The sequence below is a fragment of the Spermophilus citellus genome (assembly GCF_964194105.1).
Source record: "Spermophilus citellus genome assembly, chromosome: 10".
NCBI classification, from domain to species: Eukaryota; Metazoa; Chordata; class Mammalia; order Rodentia; family Sciuridae; genus Spermophilus; species Spermophilus citellus.
Window position 1 is genome coordinate 131,551,822 of NC_138197.1, and position 22,413 is coordinate 131,574,234.

At 51.4% G+C, this 22,413-nt stretch overlaps 1 protein-coding gene across 4 annotated transcripts in view; it reads right to left on the bottom strand.

The window, feature by feature from the left end:
• TTLL1 (TTL family tubulin polyglutamylase complex subunit L1) overlaps nt 1-2,336 on the bottom strand; it is a 28,179-nt gene extending 25,843 nt beyond the window's left edge. For 3 of the 4 annotated variants that reach the window (XM_081309352.1, XM_081309349.1, XM_081309350.1), the window contains exons 1-2: nt 2,015-2,336; nt 1,433-1,493 (exon numbers count right to left, since the gene is read on the bottom strand). The gene's annotated coding sequence lies outside the window, so the exon portion shown is untranslated. The remainder of the gene's footprint in view (nt 1-1,432; nt 1,494-2,014) is intronic. The other variant, XM_081309351.1, reaches the window with a different exon arrangement.
• Nucleotides 2,337-22,413: the final 20,077 nt, after the last annotated feature.

Consider the following 22,413-nt stretch of genomic DNA (forward strand, 5'->3'; position numbering starts at 1 on the left):
ACAACTGGGTGCAGTGGCTCACGCCTGTAGCCAGATACTTGGGAGGCTGAGGCAGGAGGATTGCTTGAGCCCAGGAATGAGATGCCAACCTGGGCAACATAGTGAGAGCCCCCCCCATTAAAAAAAAAAAAAAGTTAACCTGATAACCAAGATGGATACCAAGTAACTACCGAGCAGGTAACATATACAGGATGGATACATTGAACAAAGTGTGACAGATTTCATCACAATAATCAAAACAGCATATAATTTAGAACTTACAAGTTGTTTATTCTGGAATTTTCTATTTTGATATTTTCAGACCACAACTAAACACACGTATTAAAACCATGGATAAGTGGGACTGTACTTTCTCCATAGCTTAGCTTAGTCCAGAGCTACTCAAGGCATGGCTCAAGGACTGGCATCACTTTTTAGAAACAGGTTCTTAGGGTTGGGTGTGTAGCTCTGCAGTGGAGTGCTTGTCTATTATGTGCCAGGCCATGGGTTCCATCCAAAGCACAGACAGAAGGAAGAAATGAAGGAAGACAGATCTGTGAGTGTCACACAATGATATGCTGATTGACTCTTTAGGACAAGAATCTGTCCTGAGCTGTTGGGTGATTCTATACATGCACAAATTGGAAGTTAATCGGTCTATTTTTCAGGTATTTGGTGATCATCCTTCTTCAACAGACACATCACCGTCATGAGAGCCTTAACTTCTACTGAATCCCCAGCACTCAGAACAGTGTCTAGCAACAGCAGGTACTCAATAAACATTTGATGAATTAACAAAAATAAATGAATTCCCTATGCACACGATCAAACAAGTGCTGTTTGTGCAAAACCGTGAATTAGGTGAAGTCCAACTCTACAGCAGCTGCTAGTTCTTAAGAGAGGGAGACCAATAAAGAATCACCCATAGGGCTGGGAGTGTGGCTCAGCGGTCGAGCGCTCGCCTAGCACGGGCAGGACCCGGGTTCGATTCTCAGCACCACATAAAAATAAAGGCATTGTGTTTAAAAAAAAAAGAAAAGAATCACCCATAAAGCTGGGCACAGTGACACACACATGTGATCCTAGCAACTCAGGAGGCCGAGGCAGGAGGATTGCCAGCTTGAGTTCAGCCTAAGCAATTTGGCAAGACCCTCAGTAACTTAGTGAGCCCCTGTCTCAAAATAAAAAAATTAAAAGGACTGAAGATGTGGCTCAGTGGTAAAGTGGCCCTGAGTTCCATCTCCAGTGTAAAGGGGAAAAAAAAGAATCAACCAGTCATGGACACAGTATTACTACAGCATGCACTGTACGGATAGGGTGGAACGGAATCCTTGGGACCTGGGGGACAGCTGCTGCACTGCAAGCCTACAACCACAGGAGGTCAGCCACTTTGCCAGCAGGCAGTAACCAAAGCCAAGCCAACCGTGCAAGAAGAGCAAGCAGGGGAACTTACAGTCCTGAGAATCATTTCACCCTCCTGGGTCCAGCCATTAGAAAACGGTCCAACAAGCTTTCTTTGAAGGGGAGAAAAGAGCCATCTTGAATAGTTAATAACGATGTAAATGATGGTCACACACCGACAGGGTGTCGACAGCTGTGTGTCACCGTGCCCCTCCACGCCCCCACTGGGTGATGGTGTCATGCTGCACAGCAAAGGGACAGCAGGACCTAGCTTTCCTAACTGCCACCAGCCAGCACTGTAACCTGCCCATTAATGTTTCCCAAACAAAGAACCTGCTCCTGAAGTCCAAAAAGGCTTAGGACTGGAAGCCAGGTGACTCCCACACGCCCCGCCACCCCGCCCGGCGGAGGACCAACCCTGCCCCGCCCTGGGAACAGGGCGGGAAACGTCATGGTCCGGTCCCCCCACCCACAGAAAAACGGGCAGGAAGGGGACGACAGGCTCCCGTCCCCTCCACACAAGTGCTGCCAATGCTCCCTGTAAAAGATGCCAGCAAGAACGGTGCCGGCTGCAGACCGACGGCGACGGCCAGGGGCCACGACAGCCTGGGGGACAAGAATAAGATGCAATTACAGCAATCGGAAGGCACAGGCAGGTCGCAGGAACTCGGGAGGCCTGCGGCGCGGCGGCTGGCGCGACGGTCCTGCAGGACGCGGGTCCGACGAGCCGCACCCAAGCGCCCGGCCGGCCGCAGAGGCGAGGGGAGGCCCGCGCACGCGCACACGCGCCCGGCCGCACCGCGGCGCCCAGAGGCGACGGCCTAGGCGCCCGCCAGCCCTGGAAGTTGGCACCTGGGAGCGCGCCGAAGGGCGGCCTTGGCCCCGCCTCGCCCGCTGCGGCGCCCGCAGGAGGACGCCTCCCGCCGCAGCTGGGCGCTTGGGCCGCCTCGCGCTTCACTTCGGGGGCGGCGCCTTGGCAACCGAAGACGCAGTGGCAAGCTCAGCGACTACTTCCGGGTCAGGCAAGGCTGCTGACCTCCCTGCGTGGGGAGCTTAGCTCCCAGGAAATGCCCCTCGGTGCACTCTGGCAACCCAGAGGCCTGGGAATGAGGCTGAGAAGGGTCTGGGTGCTGAGCCCAGTTAGTGGGAGGCAGAGGAGGAGGATGACCAGCCCTGGCCACATGGCCTTGACCTCCAGCAGCATTCAGGTGCCCAGCCTGGAAAATTAGTGCTGGGGTAGCACCTACCTCTAGTGCAGTGGCACCCTCTCCTCCACAAAAAGTCTTAACTGACCTTCTCCAGAATCTTCACCATGGCTGATTCTGGGACTGTCAGCAAAAGAGTCTCCACAAAAGAGTTCAATGTAGATAAACTTCCTATTTTCATGTCGCCCTATTTTACTTGGCCGCTAGCCTGGAAGAAATCAGCACTGGAGGTGCTGGACACCCTGTTACTAGTTTTTCACAAACATATCCAGTGTAGTAGTTTGTAGAAATGTGTAAACCAGGCCTCTGGCCTTGATCTGGGCTTCACAGAGATGTCTACATTTCTAAGATAAAAGAAGTTATCAACTGGGCTTCATGGGAACAGCTGGAAGGGGAGGAGAGAAAATGGAGAAGAAGCTCTCCCCTTCTCAGGTGTAACTTGTCCAGAACAGTGAAAGAAAAAGTTGCTTTTAGGGCTGGGGATGTGGCTCAAGAGGTAGTGCGCTCGCCTGGCATGCTTGCGGCCCGGGTTCGATCCTCAGCACCACATACAAGATGTTGTGTCTGCCGATAACTAAAAAATAAATATTAAAAAACTCTCTTTCAAAAAGAAAAAGATGCTTTTATGTGGACTTCTAGCCCCTCCCCTTCTGTGCTGGGTATAAAATTCCAAAACTACCTAAACTAGGGGTTCAGGGGATTGATTACAAAAAAGCTGTGCCCTCTGAACCTGGTTGCAGTCTAATAAAACTGTTTCCTGCTATCATCTTGGGGCTCAGGAGGCTGAGACCAGAGATTGCAAGTTCAAAGCCGGCCTCAGCAATTTAGTGAGGCCCTAAGCAACTCAGCCAGACCCTGTCTTTAAGTAAAATACAAAATAGGGCCGGGGATGTGTCTCAGTGGTTGAGTGCAAAATAAATAAATGAATAGCAACAGCAGCAGCCTGGCCCAGTAGGGAATTTAAAACTGAAACCTGAATTATCTCATCTCAACTCCCAAAACCAAGTGTGTGGCTTCATTCAGGCAAGTCACCTCACTTCTCTGATTCTCAGTTTCCTTCTGTGTAAACTGATGATAATAACACCTAGTGTAAGGGACGGGCGAAACGTCAGAGGAAGAGACCACAAGAGACTAGCCCCATGCAATTGGCAAAGGGGATTTATTGAACCAGCATGCTAGGGCTCAAGGCTCACTCAGGAAGGGAGAGCAGCCCAGAGCCCAGAGCAGAGGTCAAGCAGAGCTTAAGTACACTTTTTGGAGAGGGTGGGGGGCTTTGCATACATCAGAACAAATCATCTTGAGGCGCGGGAAAATTGAACAACAACTCTGAGCCATGATTAGTACATTCATTGGCGGGAACAGTCTGGGCAGGGGTGATTGGTCACTCCTAAGCAGGGTACACATTTAAACTGATTGGTTTTGGAGCCTGGATGCTTACCTGCCGAGCTACTTGGAGCCCTTAGCTAATAAACAACCAGGGAATCAATGGAAATATTTACTGGGCAGTTCAGGTATTGTCCTGACAACTACAGAGATTACAGGTTCCGGGGGTAGCAGAGGAATTTTAACAATACCTGGTCTATTATTATTTTTTTTTTTAGCCCAAGCCTTTCAATTTAGAAACTTTACAATGCCCAGTCTTTTACACTTTAACTCAGACTCTTGCAGCTTAGAATCAGCTTAGAAATTTTACCTTTACACTAGGTTGAAGGTTGTTGGGGGGTGGGAAGTAATGTGCTTAGCACAGCACATTGAGGTTACTCAAATACTTGTATTTGATTCATAATAAAAGTGCATGACCCGGGTGGGGGCGGGGGCTGTGGTGCAGGCCCACAATCCAGTGCTGAGGATAAAGCCAGATTTACAGATAGGTAGGTAGTCCAGCAAGAAAATGGAGGCCACAGTTGAGAAAGAACTCCAAGAAAACAGAGCATCTTTGGGGGAAATTGAAATGTTAATGTCACCAAGGCCTCAGAGCCCATCCTAAGGAACTGTTAATAAAGCAGCTCCCAGCAAACATGGAAATGCTAATCAAAAGCCGCCCCAGGCCCTTCCTGTCCAGATTACTCCTCCAGCCCACCTACCTCCCACCTTTTGGGCCTTTGCACCTGCGTTCTATCACTGCAGGATAAAGGGAAACAAAAGATGTGAGTGTGGGAGAGCTGAAACAAGACCTCAGCTATAAAAAAGGGACACCCTCCCCCTTCCTTGGGTCCCCTTCTTCCTCGGGAGAAGTCTTTTCTGCTGTCCTTAATAAAGCTTCCACTTTTCACTCTCCACTTGCCTCCGCGTGCTTCTCTGGTGTTGTACTTCAGCATTCAGGGGACCAAGGGCTCGTCACCGGTCAACAGCGGTAACAAGGATGAAGCTTTGGAGCCAATCTCCAATACCACAAAAATAGATGATTAAATTTGTTATACAACAAAAGCATGTTTCCCAGACATCCCTCTGCTATAAAAGGGCATTTTAGAGGCAACATGAGAGCAGAGAATCAACAGGGTTTATTTATATCCCTGTTCTGATACATTCTAGCGGTTTCTGCGTGAGTATATCTCAGTCTCTTAACTACAATTTCTTCAACAGAAATGGGAATAATGATCTCCATTTCTCAGGAGTGCAGAAAAGATCTTTAAATCCCTTGTGAATAGCAAGTAGGAAGGTGTTAAAACACGTTTTACCAGTTCCTTGGGCCCTGCAGCATACAAGGCCCGTTCAAAGGCTATCTAACACCAGGCGAAGGCTCTATGGGAGGAAACCTAGGGAATGCAGAACGTAGGGAAAGTTCTGGCCAATATGGAGAAGGAGCAGGAGCTCAGCAGCCCCAAGAGCAAATGACAGGAAACTGGTGGACTCTTCTCCGTGCGAATCCTACCCTGCAAATCTAATTTTTAAAATAATCTTCCAGCTGGGTGTACAGCTCAGTGGCAGGGCACTTGCCTAGCACCCATGAGGCCTGGGCTCAATTCCCAGCACTGAAAAAGAAATCTCCAGGGGCAGGGGATGTGGCTCAAGTGGTAGCGCGCTCGCCTGGCATGTGTTGAAAAACCAGCCTCTACCTCAGAGCAAAGCCTATCCAAGGAAGGGACATGACCTTTGTCCTTGGAAAGACCCACAGAGCACTCCTAGGCACATTCCCACCCTTCTAAGTTGTTTATCTACAAATAACAGGAGAGGTCTGCGGTGCCAAGTGTCCCTGACTCAGTCTGGCTAGGTGGGGACCCATAGCAATCCCCTAGAGTCACCAATCAGCATGAGACAGGGAAATACCTGGGACGCCAGATGACCCTCCCAGTAGTTTATGGTGTTGGGAAACCATGTAGTTCAGCACGTACACCCCTCTTGGCTTAAACCAATCAGTTCAAATGAATCCCCCTCTTGTAGTAACCAATCACCCCTACCCAACTGTTCCTGCCAGTGAATGTGCTAATCATGTTTTAGAGTTGTTATTTGATTTTCCTGCGGTGTGTGATGATTTGCTAAGAGATGCTATGATGTATGTGGGGGTCCCTGCCTTCTCCAAAGAATGTATAAAACTGCTGCAAACCCTGAGCTCCGGGCCTCTCAGCATCACCAGTTGCTGTGTGTGTGCAGGGAGGACCGAGCTAGCTCCCAATAAATACCTCTTTGCTGCTTACATCGATCTTGGTCTCTTGTGTTTTTGGGGGGTCCCGAATTCGAGCATAACAGTGTGAGGCACTGGGTTCGATTCTCAGCACCACATTAAGAAAAAAACACAAAATAAAGATATTGTGTCCACCTAGAACTAAAAAATAAATATTAAAAAAAAAAGAAAGAAATCTCTCAAGGCTTCTCATTGCCGCCAAGATAACAAGCAGATTTCCCATAACAAACAGAAGTCCCAGCAACTCTGGAGGTTGAAGCAGGAAGATTACTTGAACCCAGGAGCTTGAGACCGGCCTGGGCAACATAATGAGACCAACCACACACAACGTAACAAGACCTTACACAGGTCAGTAAGAAAAAGATGCAGTGCAGCTGGGCAAGGTGGCTCATGCCTGTAATCCGAGCAACGCAGGAGGCTGCTGCAGCAGGATTGCACATTTGAAGCCAGCCTGGGCAATTTAGGGAGATCCTGCCTCAAAATGTAATGGTGCCCCCTCCCCACCAAGAATCTCTATTAAGCTTCTCCAAAGACCATCACCAAGATTTTTCTTATTAATAAAATATTGGGTTGGGGATGTGGCTCAAGCGGTAGCGCGCTCGCCTGGCATGCGTGCGGCCTGGGTTCGATCCTCAGCACCACATACCAACAAAGATGTTGTGTCCGCCGAGAACTAAAAAATAAATATTAAAATTCTCTCTCTCTCTCTCTCTCTCTCTCTCCTCTCTCACTGTCTCTTTAAAAAAAATAGAATATCAGCAAAAATTTCTGTCAAGAACTCAATGTGGTTTTATAAAGGTAAAATTTCTAAGCTGATTCTAAGCTGCAAAAGTCTGAGTTAAAGTGTAAAAGACTAGGGCATTGTAAAGCTTCTAGATTATAAGGCCTGGGCTACAAGGTAAAAGTCTATTGTTACAATTCCTCTGCTATCCCCGGAACCTGTAAGTTGTTAGGATAATGCGGGAACTGCTCAGTAAATATCTCCATTGATTCCCTGGTTGTTTAATAGCTAAGGGCTCCAGGTAACATGGCACGTACATAGGCCCCAGGACCAATCAGTTTGAATGTGTGCCCCACTTGGAAGTGACCAATCACCCCTGCCCAGATTGTTCCCGCCAATGAATGGACTAATCACGTAGCAGAATTGTTGTTCAATTTCCCCGCGCCTCATGATGATTTGTTCTGATGTATGCAAAGCCCGCCGCCCTCTCCAAAAAGTGTACTTAAGCTCTGCTTGACCTCTGCTCTGGGCTCTGGGCTGCTCTCCCTTCTTGAGTGAGCACGGAGCCCCAGCGCGCTGGAACGGATCCCCAATAAATCCCCCTTGCCATTGCATGGAGCTAGTCTCGTGTGGTCTCTTTCTCCGACGCTTCGCCGGACCCTTACAGTTTAGGACTTCCTATTCTCTCCGAGTTCTGAGTTGCTTTCTCTTGAAAAAGCTGTTTCACCACACATACTTGATGCTTTTGTGGTAAAACTTGTAAAACCTCTGACTAATCTTAAAAATAGGACCAAAAAAAAAAAAAAAGAGTACTTTCTATGAACTCAAAAAATGTGTGTGTGTGTGTGTGTGTGTGTGTGTGTGTGTGTGTGTGTATGTTACGGTTCAGTAGACTCCTACAAAAATGGAAACCTCCGCCCCCTACCCCCCACTGGATATAAAGTTAGAAGAATTTTCAGAGAATTTTAGGAGGTAGCCCCTCTGGCCCTGCAGCCAATAAACCTGCTTCCTGAAAATTCCTCGGTGCCCAGTCTCTTCTGTCCTACATCAAAAATAATAAATAAAAAGGACTGGGGAGAGGGTCTGTGTAGCTCAGTGGTAAGAGGCACCTTGGTTCAATTCCCAGACCTCCCCAATTTCCTCTTAAGGATTGTGGATGTAGCTCAGAGGTCGAGCCCTTGCCTAGCATGTGAGACGGCCCTGCTGTGAATCCCCCCCGTACAGCAGGTCAGCCATCATGGGCTGCCTCCACTGCTCTGGGCCTGAGGTGGGGCCCAACCCCATGGTGAAAGAAAGCAGCCCAGAACTAGGTGACAGAGGGACAAAATACAATCCCCAGGGGCCCAGAGCCCGGGATCCACCTCCTCCAGCCACCCCCACCCACCTATAGTGAAACCCAGTGAATCCCGACCAGTGGATTAATCCTGCAGAGCTGCCCCACAGCTGGGGCCCACAGCATGGAGCCTGTCCCCAGGATCTTCCTCTGCAGAACAGGGCTCGGCTCGAGCCCAGCAGAGGGCAGCTCCTATTGTTCCCATTCTTTCTTTTTTTTTTTAAAGAGAGAGTGAGAGAGGAGAGAGAGAGAGAGAGAGAGAGAGAGAGAGAGAGAGAGAGAGAGAGAGAATTTTTAATATTTATTTTTTAGTTCTCGGCGGACACAACATCTTTGTTTGTATGTGGTGCTGAGGATCGAACCCGGGCCGCATGCATGCCAGGCGAGCGCGCTACCGCTTGAGCCACATCCCCAGCCCCACCATTCTTTATTGTAAAAGAGACCCCCTGCCGTGTGAGAGGGATGGCCCCACAGCAGGGGTCCAGGACAGAACTCAGTGGGGATGGGAGGAGCTGTTGCCAGGAGAGGGGAAACCTGGGCCTTCTGACCGGACAAAGCTCTGACTCCTGGGAAATCTGTCCCCCACAGGCAGCACAGTACTGGGGACAGGAGGGAGATGGAGTAGGTCTCCCCAAGACCCAGCAGCCAGCACCCCTAGCCCCACCCCACAGCGCAGTCAGGGTAGGAAGCAACCTCTTTTCCCTTCCTCCAACGGGTGCCAGAGGGGACTTGAGCCCAGGCGCAGGGGAGGGGCCTCCACATTTGATGTTTTTTCTTCTGTGTTGGGCGGAGGCAGGTGGGCTGTGGATGCTGGAGATAATAGAGCCAGGACATGGGATGCAGATAAGGGAGCTCAAGACACTGAGCCTATCTCCTGGGTTGGCCAGTCACCTGCCTGCCCCTCTACCCTCTCTTCCTGCCAGGGCTGCTGGTCTCTGTGTCCCAGAGATGGGCATAGGCCTGGCCATGGGCACTAAAGACTGAGGAGGAACAGTTCCCTGTCAGGAGCCTGTGGCTGGGACACCAGACTCCTCCCAGCCCCGTGGTCCCTCCGGGGATGCAGCCAGGCTCTCTTTCAAGAAAAGGTCCGAACCCCATTTCCTGTTCACCAGACTAAGCTCCTCTGTCTTGGTCTCCATGGCAAAGGGGCCACATGCCTGACCTTGCAGTGCTGGGAGGAGACAGACGTCAACAGCACAACCACGTGAGGCACGTGTGTTAGACCACTGACTCCAATTAAAATCAAATTAAAGCAAGCTTATTATTTCGACCGGCCGGGCTGCCTTTCCCATCAAAATCGTGGGAGCCAAGGACAGCGGCGAAGCTTCCTTGCAGCCCAGTTTTATAGCCCAAAAAGTTACACAAAGGGGGTTACAGATAACAAAACTCTGAGGAGCACAGCACAAGTTTACATTTTTGCTGGCCCCAGCATCAGAATTTATGGAGATCTTAGAGACTCAGAGAGGGTCGTTATCCGGCCAGGGAAGGCCAGAATTTATGAGGCGTCACTAAGGTTTAGGGAAGGGTTGTTATCTGGTCAGGGAAAACCGGACCTGGGTGAGTTCGGGGCATGGGCAGGCATTCCAGTCAGCTTTACGACATCGACTAACGGCCAGGCCCTACAGACATCCTAATATTTTTACAGAAAACAGAAATGAATCCTTCATAACTTGTGACAAGCTGGCTTCTGATCTAAAGAGAGAACTAGGCTAGTATATCACATGGACCTGGCCTGTGACAGACCTCGCCCCCTCCAGACCCGCACACCTTTTCACCTTCCGGCTGCGAGTGGCACCAGCCATCAGCTGCAGGACAGGTGGCCCTGGTCAGGAGAGTGTGGGAGTTCTGGCCCCAGAGGACAAGAAGGGAGACAGAGCACATTGTCACCAAGCCTGCCACATGGCCCCACAGTGGCCCTCTGTGTGGCCATGTCACCTCTGTTGGGCAGAGAAGGAACCTGAAGCTCCCAGAGGTCGGGAGATTGGCCAGGACTCCCCACAGGGCCACATGGACTCGGCAGGTGCTCAGCTCAGCCAGACAGGGACAGAGGGGCACCGTGAAGCCAGCTGGGTGGGCCGCACCCTTCCTCAGAGGCCAAGTGCCAGCCTGGCTCTGTGGCAGGCCCTGGCGTGGACTCTCTGATGTCCCCACCTTTGCTGGCTTGACTCCGCCTACCACAATGTCCTTAAGTGACGCATCTGGGACAAAGAATGTGCACATTTTTAGTTTTGAGAAGTTCCCAGATGCCCTCCTGAGAGGCAGCACACGTGTGTGACCCCAGCACAGAAGGGACAATGCCACACACATGCCCACCTGGTGCCGAGCCATGCGGCCCGGCCTAGAGGGCTGGGCAGCGATGCTGCCGCTGTTCCTGTATTTCTTTGGTGATTTGAAGGACAGAGTAGCAAAGAATCGTCGTTGGAATGAAGAAATATTTCCTATGAGTAGAAAAATCTGAAACTGCCGTGGCCCCCCTCGTTCCTCCTGGGTGGGGGGGGGGCGGGGAGCGTGAGGCGGGTCTGAGATGGGGATCCTGCTCGCCCTGGCCCATGGGACCTCACAGTCACCACGTGGCCCCTGCTCTAACATGGGAACAGCAGGGCCTACTTCCTAAGGCGGCTGAGCACAAGACAGGGTGCCCGGAGGGAAACCCACTCCTTGTGAAACAGATATCTTCTGGGGTCCTCTGCTGGGGAGCAGGAGGGCAGAAGGGCACAAGGCCTGCTTCCCCAGGGCTGAGGATCCTGGGGCAGCCTGGCCAGGGCCGGCCCTTCCCTGGAGGGGTGGCCAGCCCCTGCCTGGGGCCTGTTGGTGCGGAACCTCAGGAGCCTGGGGCTCTTCTTGTTCCCAGGGAATCTGCTGTGGCCCTGATGAGCGGCTCTCAGGGGCTGTTACTTCTGGGCAGGAGGAGGTTCTGAAGGACTAGGGCTCCTTCCTGCCGGCGCCCTAAGGGCCTGGTGCCTCCTGCCAGACCTGACTTGAGCCATAACCTGGGGTCTTAAGCCTGCTCCTGGAGGGGGACAGTAGTAGCCTTTGCTGGGACATCCACAACCTGCTGTCCAAGACCCTGGCAAGGCTGCAGGAGCTGATGTCCCCCGTTGTCTGGCGGACGGAGGCTGTTTTCCCTCTCCTGACAGGCCGCACGGGATTAGGTTATTTTGGGTGCTCCAGGCATTGGGTTTCAGCACACATGGGTTTTCTCAGGACGGGAACCCAAGGGAAGTTGGGAGTATCCATGTTCATTTTATCCACGACATGAGCTGCCAAGATCTAGTGGTTCACAACCTAGCTAGCCCTCAATAGATGAATGGATAAAGAAAATGTGGTATATATACTCAATGGAATATTACTCAGCTTTAAAGAAGAGTGCAGTTATGGCATTTGCCATTAAATGGATGGAGTTGGAGAATATCATCCTAAGTGAAATAGGCTAATCCCACAAAAGCAAAGGCTGAATGTTTTCTCTCATATGCGGATGCTGATTCATAATAAGGCAGTGGGGGGAGAGCACTAGGTAAGAATAGCATTACCTTAGAGCAGGTAGAGGGAAGTGACAGGAGAGGAGGGGAGGAGATCTGGGGATAGGAGAGACAATACAATGAAACAGACATTATTACTATATGTATATACGTGACTGCATTGCCAATATGACTCTGCAACATGTACACTCAGAAAAATGAGAAATTTGGGCTGGGATTGTGGCTCAGCGGTAGAGTGCTTGCCTGGCACGTGCCAGGCCCTGGGTTCGATCCTCAGAACTACATAAAAAATAAATAAATAAATAAAATAAAGGTGTTATGTCCAACTACAACTAAAAAATAAATATTTTTTTTAAAAAAAGAGGGGCTGGGGACATGGCTCAATTGGTAGAGTGCTGGCCTCGCATGCACAAAGCCCAGTGTTCGGGGCTGGGGATGTGGCTCAAGCGGTAGCGCGCTCGCCTGGCATGCATGAGGAGCTGGGTTTGATCCTCAGCACCACATAAAAATAAAATAAAATAAAGATGTTGTGTCCACCGAAAACTAAAAAAAAAAAAAAAAAAAAAAAAAAAGCCCGGGCTTCAATCCCCAGCACCACAAACAAACAAACAAAAAAGAGTCCTGATCTGGCCCACAGGTCAGAAGAGGGTGAATGAGTCGAGGGTGACTCTGAGCTCTTTAGCAGCTGGGAGGACACAGGGGCCTGAAGGGGAGCTGGGCGGTGTGAGCGCGGGGGATGGTGGTGGCGGAGTGCATGCAGCACTTCTCGCCCGCTGGGTGGTGGCGTCCGAGCAGCCTCGTGGTCCACTGTCTCCTTCACCCACTCTCAGCAGGCCTGGCCATCTGCTCTCAGACACCTCTGTCCCTGCTCTCGGTGGAGCTGGTCTAGGCCAGCAGCTCTCTGTCATGCATGGGCACCTACACCACGTCTGTGCTGTCTGAGGCCATGAGGGACCCAGGGAGTGGCCATGGGCCCGACTTATTTCTGGTGGTTTGAAACAGGAGGAGAAGGCCAGGAGGCCAGAGGGACAGAAGGCCTTCTGCACTGTAAGAAGCTCTGGCCAACAGCCTTGGGACAAATGAAGGAAGGTTGGGTAACTAACCCAACCTCTCTGGGATTCCACGAAATTACTGAACCATCTAAGAACCAGCCTTGAATTCCAAAAGGAATCTTTGCTAGGCACAGTGGCACCTGCCCATCTGTAATCCTCACTATTCAGGAGGCTGGGGCAGGAGGATTGCAACTTCAAGGCCAGCCTTGGCCACTTAGGGAGACTCCACCGTGTCCCCTCTCCACCAACTCCTGCAGAACCCCCACTGGACTTCAGGCCCCAGACAATGGTCTCTCTTCACTCCACCTCCATCTTTCCCACAGCTCTCTGGGAGGACAGAGAGGCCAAGCATGTCCTGCGGGTGTGGCCTCGAGACCACACTGCTGGGCTCTGTGGAGTCCACCTCCCTCGGCCAGGCAGTGCTGTCTGGTCCCATCTCTGAATCAGAACCCAGTGGGCACAAGAAGTTCAACCCTCCCCGCTGTGAGCACTGTGTTGCCCCACTCCAAGAGCTATGGACCCCTGAGTTCCCTGGGAGTGTCCCTGGGAGTGTCCCCAGCTCAGCTCAGCCCCAGGCAGCTGTGTGAACAGGCACCTCTGAGAGGCAACGGCCGAAGCGTCTGTTCCCTTTAGTGATGGGGAGGGATGCTAGGGCTTCACGCACACAGGGCTCTGCCTCCCTGCTATACCCCCAGACCCAGGCCCAGAAGTAACTTCTAGATGTCTTTCAAGGGGAAATTCTGAGCCTCAAGAGAACCGAGTAGGGACCAGGGAAGAAATCAGCCTACAACAGAGGGTGGCCCTCAAGGCTCAGCTTGGATGCAGTCTTCACTAGAGTTTTGGGGGGCGGGGGATACTACCCATGACCTCACACATGCTGGGCAAGGGCTCCACTGTGAGTGAGCCACATCTCCATCCCACTAGCCATTTATTGGGCACCTACTGTATACGCATGAAAGGAGACAAACCTGGCCAAGGCTCTGCGGGGGCAGGGGTTCAGACACCAAACAGGTGAGTGAGTACAGAAGAGAACAGAAGCTGCCATGGAGAAAGAAAGCAAGACAGGGAAGAAGGAGGCCGGACCCAGGCACCGACTGCCAAACTGGCCTGGTGTCTGTCGCCTTTGCAGCCTTTGAGCTGGGGATGACCATCCCCATTTCCCCGAGGCGAGGGGACGGGAGTCAAAGCCAGCTCAGGTTCAGAGACCGGCTTTGCCCCTGACCCATGTGGCTGTGTGCACCCCAACCCCCGCAGGTCAGCTGGCCTCCCAGCCCTGCCTCCCTGCTGCTAAATGAAAATGTCAGAAAATTCCAGAGGTTGCACCACAGCTACCCACAGAGAGGCCAGCATTGGCCGGATGTGCAGGATGCCAAGGGACAGACATGCTCCTGGCCAGTTTCTCACCTGCTGGACAGGGGCTGCAATGCCCCTTTTCAGGGGACAGTCAATGCTCCCTTTCAGCCCTGGATGGTCAGAGAACATGGACACCATCCCCTCCAATACTGCCCACGATGCTGGAGTCCAGCTTGTGAACAACCAGTCCCTCTTCTGCTGCACATCCTCCCCAGGCTCCCCAGTACCCAGCTGCACCTTCCTGTTCAGTGGAAACACAGCGTCTCCCTCAGGTCTCCTCAATGCCCGGCCTCCCTGAACATCCTCAAGGCTCCCGAGTCGGCCTCTGGTTTTCTCCCTTCCAAGGCCAGTCACTTTCTGGCCCTGCATGGCCTCTGCCTTAAAGGCAGGCTTTAGGGGGCTGTGGCTGGCATGTGGGAGGCACTGGGTTCCACCCCCAGCACCACATTAAAAAAAACAAATAAACAAAATAAAGGTATTGTGTCCATCTATAATTTAAAATATTTTTTAAAAAGGTAGGCATTGGCCATTGTCCCTGGGCTGGTGTCAGTGCCTGTAGTCCCAGTGACTCAACAGGCAGAGGCAGGAGGATGGCAAATCCCAAGCCAGCCTCAGCAAATTAGCAAAGACACCTTTCCAACTAAGAAACAAAACTAGCACACATCCGTAATCCCTGCAATTGAGCAGTCTGAGGAAGGAGGATCACAAGTTCCATACCAGCCTCAGCAACTTAAGTGAGGCCCTAAGGAACATAGAGAGACCCTGTTTCAAAATAAAAGGGGCTGGGAATGTAGCTCAATGATACAGCATCCTGGGTTCAATCCCCAGTACAGGAAAAAAGAAAAAGAAAAAAAGAAAAAAAACCCTAAAGCATCATCCTTCTGCCTAGAGATGGCTACTGTGCTCACTTTGCTGCTGTGTATTTTCTTCTGGATCTTTATATATGGATTGTTTATCATTATATGAACAGATTAGAGATGATTTCTTTGATAGCCATGTTAAATTCCTCACTAGTTCATAACGAACTCTGACAATATTATCCCTAGTATTTATTGACCACCTACTATGTGCCATATACCACCCAGAAGGCTTCATATGCTTTCATTCTGACAACAGCCCTGGGAGATGCCTTGAGCCCCAGACGCTCCGCCAGCATCCTATGTGTTGGGAAAAGTATAACGGCACCCGCACCCCAGAGGAAAAAATAACCCAACATGGCGCCTAAGGACCTTCTCTTCCTACTTTCCCCTTTTTTCACTGGCGCGAAAAGTTCCCGAGGGTGTGAACTCTCCCAGCAGTGCCAATTTCAAATCTCCCTGGTGGGGAACCTTAGCCCCAATAAGAACTAATTCCTGGGCTCCAGAACTGATATCTGGAAGAACTTGCCAATAAACAGGTGGCCCGCCATTTTATCTAAGCCCTGCCATCTCTCCTTAGATCTATATAAGCACACAGCCTTTTGCAATAAAATTGGAATTCTCTCCGGCGAATTGTCTTGTGTGGAGGATTCTTTCATTCTGGTGCCGAAACCCGGGACATGGGTGAGCTCTTTCTAACAAGAGCCCCCCCCCCCCCCCCCCCGTCCCCGGCCCCGCCGAGACACTCCGCCCTGGTCCACTCTTTCAGACGCTGGCTCCCTGCACTCACCACTGATCTGGCTTAGGTAAGTTCCCCCTCCCCGGCTCGCCAACTCTCTTTGGGCTAACAGCAGGAACTGTGACCATGATCGGCTGGCACACTCCTGACGCCCGGTAGGGAGGAGGGAACCCACTCCACTAAGACCTTCACAGGCCGCAGTGGACCCTCTGGTGATCTGCTTCCCTTTGGGGCGTGAGGCTTCTGGGTTTAAGACGAGAGGTCCTCAGTTTCTTCCTCCTCCGCCGCCGGAGCCGCGTCCCGCTGGAGCTGCATTCAGCCGGAGCTGCGTTCTACCTGGAGTTGAACTTCCGCCTGGAGCTGCGTTCAGCTGGCACTGCGTTCCGCTGGAGCTCCGTTCCTCTCATTCCTGACTCTTTCGCTCCAGTCAAAAACTTTCCTGACGTCAGGTTGCCCGTGGCTCCAGCCCAATTTGGGTCTCATAGATCGCACTTCACTGGTGACGACTGGGTAGTGCCCTCTGTATTTCCTCGCGATGGTCGGTCATTTTGGGGATGCCCACTTGATCCCCCATTCGCCCTGGGCTTCCAGGAAGCTATTCCAAACCGGGTTTTCTCTTTGTCCCTCTCTCTTATTCTCTCTCTCTCTCTTCCATCTCTCCCTGTGACCATGGGTGCCTACTTGTCTAAACCTGAAACCTCGTCCCTCAAATGTCTAATAAAAAATCTGGGGCTGGGGATGTGGCCCAAGCGGTAGCGCGCTCGCCTGGCATGCGTGCGGCCCGGGTTCGATCCTCAGCACCACATACAAACAAAGATGTTGTGTCCGCCGAAAACTAAAAAATAAATATTAAAAAATTCTCTCGCTCTCTCTCTCTCCTCTCTCACTCTCTCTTTAAAAAAAAAAAAAAATTTCTAAAAAAAAAAATCTGGCCACACTCTCCCTCACACCAGACATCAAGCCCAAACTTCTGGTCAAATTCTGTACCCAAGATTGGCCTACATATCCACTGGATAATGGCAACCATTGGCCTCCAGAAGGCTCCTTAGATCCAAACCTCCTTCGAGACCTTTTTAGCTACTGCCAGCGTCTGAAGAAGTGGAGGGAGAGTCCCTGCGTTGAAGGTTTTAGCCTTCTCGCACAGCACCCTGCTCTCTGCTCCTCCTGCTCTCCCTCTCAAGTCCTCCTTGCTTGCAAACCCCTCCCTTCCCCTACTTCTACTCCTGACTTCGCAGATTCTCCCTCATTTGACCCGGCAGATGAACCCCCACCTTATCTCTCAGCCCCATCCCTTCGTCTTCCTCCGCATGATTCCACGGATCCTCAACCTTCCCCTCCGCCCTCTTCTGCCTGCTCCACCTCCTCCTCCGCAGAGACACCCCCTTCCCCTCCCTCTCCTTCCTGTCTGTCGCCGCCTGCCTCTTTCAGTCCTCCTGTTACCAAGTCCAAGGGACTCCTTCCCACCCCCAAGACAATCGCACCCCTTCGTGAGGTAGCTGGTCCCGAGGGTGTCATCAGAGTCCACGTGCCCTTCTCCATGTGGGACATTACTCAGCTAGAGAGGAAGCTAGGCTCATTCACCACTCACCCCACCACTTACATTCGGGAGTTTCAATGGATCCTGCAAGCATATAGCCTCACTCATCATGACATTTACCTGCTCCTAGTCAATACAATTCTCCCTGAGGAAAGGCGACGGGTCTGAGAACTATCCCACTTCCAATTATGACCCCCCTGGGGGACATATAATGGCCACTTTAGACTGTCCGTCTGAAGCCCCTACTCCTTCCAGTAAGAACAAGGATCTTTTAGAGTTCCTTCATACTCTATTCCATTCCAATTCTCAGTCTTTGACCCTCTTTTTATAGAGCTTCTTCTCCCTCACCCCCTCTCACAAAGCCACGCTACAGAATATAGCCTCTAATTGTCAGATCTGTCAGCGGACCAACCCTCATACTCCTTTAAGGCCTAAACCTTTCCCCTCCCACCAAGCTCGGGGACACACTCCTGCTGCTGACTGGCAGGTAGACTTCACCAACATGCCCACAGTACGGCGCACTAAATACCTCCTTGTCTTTGTGGACACCTTCTCTGGTTGGGTTGAGGCATTTCCCACTTCCAATAAAAAGGCTTCCACTGTAGCTTCAATCTTACTGACAGACATCATCCCTAGGTTTGGTATGCCCACTTCCTTACAATCTGACAATGGTCCTGAGTTTATTTCTAAGATCACACAAAAGGTCTCTCAAGCCCTCTCCTTCAAGTGGCATTTCCACTGTCCATATCGCCCCCAGGCTTCAGGGAAAGTGGAAAGGGTAAATCGGACTCTAAAGGAAGTCCTTACCAAATTGACAATGGAATTAAACTTAGACTGGGTCAAACTCCTTCCCTTGGCTTTGCTCCGGATCAGAGCTCTCCCTAAGAAACCATCTTTACTGTCTCCCTTTGAGATAATGTATGGAAGACCTCTTATACCCCCTGGGTTGGTCGTTTCACAAGGACCTCTCACACGAGATTTGTCTTTGCCTCTCTTGTTTCATCTCTGCTCGGAACTCTGGAAATATCAGTACTGGCTTCTTCCGGACCCAGACTCCTCTCCAAACACTCCTCCCTTAACACCTGGGAGTCAAGTCTATTTTAATACCCCGGAGGGAAAAGGGCCTCTTGCCCCCAAATGGGAAGGCCCCTATCCTGTCATTCTCTGTACCCCCACCGCCGCCAAACTCTCCTTACCAACCATCTCACCCCCTGGATTCACATTTCTAGGTTGAAGCCATATCACCAGGAGGCCCCACCTGCTGACGACAGGACCACCCCAGAGGAACTCCAAGAGTCACCTCCTGAACCTCCCCTTTACTCCTGCTCCCCACACCCATCTCACCCCTTTAAGTTGCGGCTCACACGGTGTTCCCTGCAGCCCAATTCCTCTTAAAGAAGGCACAATGAGCTGTCCCAACACCCTAGTCCTCTCTCTCTGCTTTTTTTTTGTGTGTGCTCTGCTTGTTTTCTGTGCTCTGTCGGGACTGGTTCTTACCTTCCTCTCCTACCATGTACCAATTCACCCTTCTGGAACGATACTCAGAACATGGCATGCAGAACGTCCGCATAGTGGATGCAACTACTTGCTTCATCCACAACTGCACCTCTGTTTCCCTAAAATTGTCACCTTCCAGGACCTCTGTTCTCGGTAGCTGGAACTGGCCTTTCATTTGCTTCCTTTTTGATCAAACCAAAGGCTATTGCCATTGGTGGCCTGAGATATATAATGGGTGCCCCTATTGGTCATGCAGGCTCCGTGATGAACGTGGTAGCTATTCTTACCACTCACTTGGCTACCCTGAAGGGTGGACTTCTAGTTACCTCAAATGGCATGAGGGCTCTTCATCCGATAACCATGGATGGTATACTTTAGATATACCTGACCCCAAGGCCAAACGTTGGGACTATGTTGAGTTTGCTGTCTATGCTCGGACAACCTCAGCCAGACCCACAGGGTGGATGACTGTTGGCCGCACCCTGATTACGCCACCTAAGGCGACCATCCAGGTAGTCGAGCACATCAAGGAGTCAGAATCAAAGCTTCAAGATCTTATCCATAGCCCATCCAAAGAGGATTCAGAACCTTCAACCCCTCAGGCCTCCCTCCCACATGGCTCAATTTGCTACACCAAACTCTTCGATTATTAAACTCCACCCCTCTTTCTGTGCCTACTTCTCAGTGCTTTCTCTGTGCTTCACTTAGTCGTCCACTTCTAGCAGCGGTCCCATTAGCGGCAGGAAATATTTCAGCAAAAACCGTAATTTCTCTAAGAAAGGACAACCCCTACATGTGGCACGTATCCCACTACGGAAAGTTATTCCACCAATACTTCATTTCCTTTCATCTGTTTCCACCTGCCAACAATGAATCCTTTACCCATTTGTTCCTTGAGCTATAGCACCCCATCGAGCCCTGCGTTTATGCAACCTGGACATTTCCTCTGGTGTAACGGGTCTTTAAGTACCTCAACGACCAATGTCTCTGGCACCTGTTTCTTGGTTACTGTAGTTCCTCAGCTGTCTTTGTATACTCCCACCGAATTCCGACAGTTGGCCCTACTTTCCCACACCCGTAGGGCAGTCTTCCTGCTGGTTCTGGTAGGCCTCACTTGAACAACCTCAGTGGCGAGTCTCAGACTCTCCGGTGGAGCTATAGGTCATGCTCTATGGGCATCCAATGACCTGCAACAAAAACTGCAGGAAGCGCTCGATACCACTGCTGAGTCTCTGGGCTCCTTGCAGCGGCAGGTTACTTCATTGGCACAAGTGGCTTTACAGAACCGAAGAGCGATTGATCTTCTCACTGCAGAAAAAGGGGGTACACGCCTGTTCCTCAGAGAGGAATGTTGCTACTATGTTAATGAGTCTGGGCTAATAGAAAAGAATGTTGTTCAATTGCAGGAATTATCGACCCAATTGCTCAAACCCACCTCCTCTAATCCCATAACGGGGTTCTTCCAATCCTCTCTCGCCTCGTACTTGCTACCTCTCTTGGGGCCCCTTATTGGGATGCTCCTTTTATGTGCTCTCTTGCCCTGCAGAATGAAGTTCCTTCAAACCCAATTGCAGAAAATTTCTAATCAAACTTTCAACCAGCTTCTGCTTAGCACTACCAGCCTCTGATGACCCATGAACCCCCAACATCTCCAAGAGAACAGCTCACTCAGTGCTGAAGCTCACTACCAGGCACGATGGAATGCAACGGACATGGGACAGTGGGTGACAACGAGCCCGGAGAACCTCTTAATCTGCCACCCTGGATTCTTGAGTCTTTATGTCCTTTTAAGCCTCCTCATGGCCCTTGGCCTCTTCTCTGTCAGTCCCCCAACATAGAACTTCTGCCCAAAACTGACCTTTGCTTTAACTTTCATCTTCATCCTGTTTTTGTTTGCTCTGATCTCCTTCAGGTGCTGGTGATGCCATGTCAAGGCAACACTTCCAGAATTTCCTAGGGTCTCTGTTACAGGACCAGTGGCTGATACCAACAATCTCCTCCATCCAGGACTGGTTCGACGCCATCGACGACTTGTGGCTTCAGGGAACCTTCATAGACCTCACCCCTACAGAAGTAGCTGTCTATAGCCACTGGGTTTTATTTCTGGCTGCCATGATATCCCCAGACCTGCCCCCCCCAACATTCCTCCACTTCCCCTTCTAGGCCCCAGGCTGCCCCCACACAGCAGGAAGCAGCCGGATCTGACCAATGACGCCCCATTTCCTAAGAAAACAAAAAGGGAGGAATGTTGGGAAAAGTATAATGGCAGCCGCACCCCAGAGGGAAAAAAAAACCAACATGGCGCCTAAGGACCTTCTTTCCTACTTTCCCCTTTTTTCACTGGCCAAAGGTTCCTGCGGCTGTGAATTCTCCCGGAGCCAATTTCAAATCTCGCTGGCGGGGAACCTTAGCCCCAACAAGAACTAATTCCTGGGCTCCAGAACTGATATTGGAAGAACTTGCCAATAAACCATTTATCTAAGCCCTGCCATCTCTCCCTAGATCTATATAAGCACACAGCCTTTTGCAGTAAAATTGGAATTCTCCCGCGAATTGTCTTGCGTGGAGGATTCTTTCACTATGAAGGGTTTCCCGCCCATGAGACCCTGTATCATCACACTCACCCCCCCCTCCGCAGGGCTCCCCACTCCTGATGGAAGGGCGCCTGTGCCTATTAATACATTTCTGTGAGAGCTGGGCTTCTGGCTTGGAGTTGATGTAATTCGCAGGTCCTGGAAAAGAGGCCAAAGACGCCCTGTGGCAGGACGGCCCCTGCTGGTTACCCACAGCCTGAGTTTACTTAACTTCTCTCCTGATCCCCCGACGGCCCTGCAGGACCGTTTCTCAGATGAGAACACTGAGGCCCAAGTAGGCTCATTGTTCTGCCTCCAGGGAGAGAAGAAAGAGCTGCAAAGGACACGAGGGGGAGGGGAGCCCTTGTCGACCCCTCCCCCAGGGCCGAGGCCAGAGAGGCCCAGTTCTTGGAGGTGATTACTTTGTTATTCACGCCCAGCACCCCTCCTTCTCTACCCGCAAAACACCCCTGCTGGGGGTTGGGATTGGAGACCACCCCGCCCACCCGACCTGGAACTCCGGATTTCTCCTCCCTCCAGGGTCTCTCAGCGTCCTCCACAGTGGGCTATCTGCTGGTGCCCTCCCTGCCCTCCCCGCCGCCCCCAGCCCAGCGCAGGGTGAGCAGGCCGCCCCCAGCCCAGCGCAGGGTGAGCAGGCCCCCCTCGGTGCGGAGGGCTACGCAGCTGGGCGCTTGGGGAAGCCCCCAGGCTCCAGGGCTGGTGCGCTGCGCTGCTTCTAAGGAGCGAGAAATGGTTTTGACTTTTCACTACGGTTTAAAGAACTCGAATTCCCACAAGTACCAGCCTAAAGGCACGGATTTTTGAAAGCCATTCGGTCCTTGCGGAGCCTCTTTCCACGTGGGTAAAATGGGCATGAAAAAAGCCCAGGGCTAGCCAGGCGCGGTGGAGCACACCTGTAATCCCAGCGACTCTGGAGGCTGAGGCAGGAGGATGGTAGTTCAAAGCCAGCCTCTGCAATTTAGTGAGACCTGAAGCAACTCAGCGACACCGTGACTCTAAATAAAATATTAAAAAGGGCTAAGGATGTGGCTCAGTGGTCGAGCT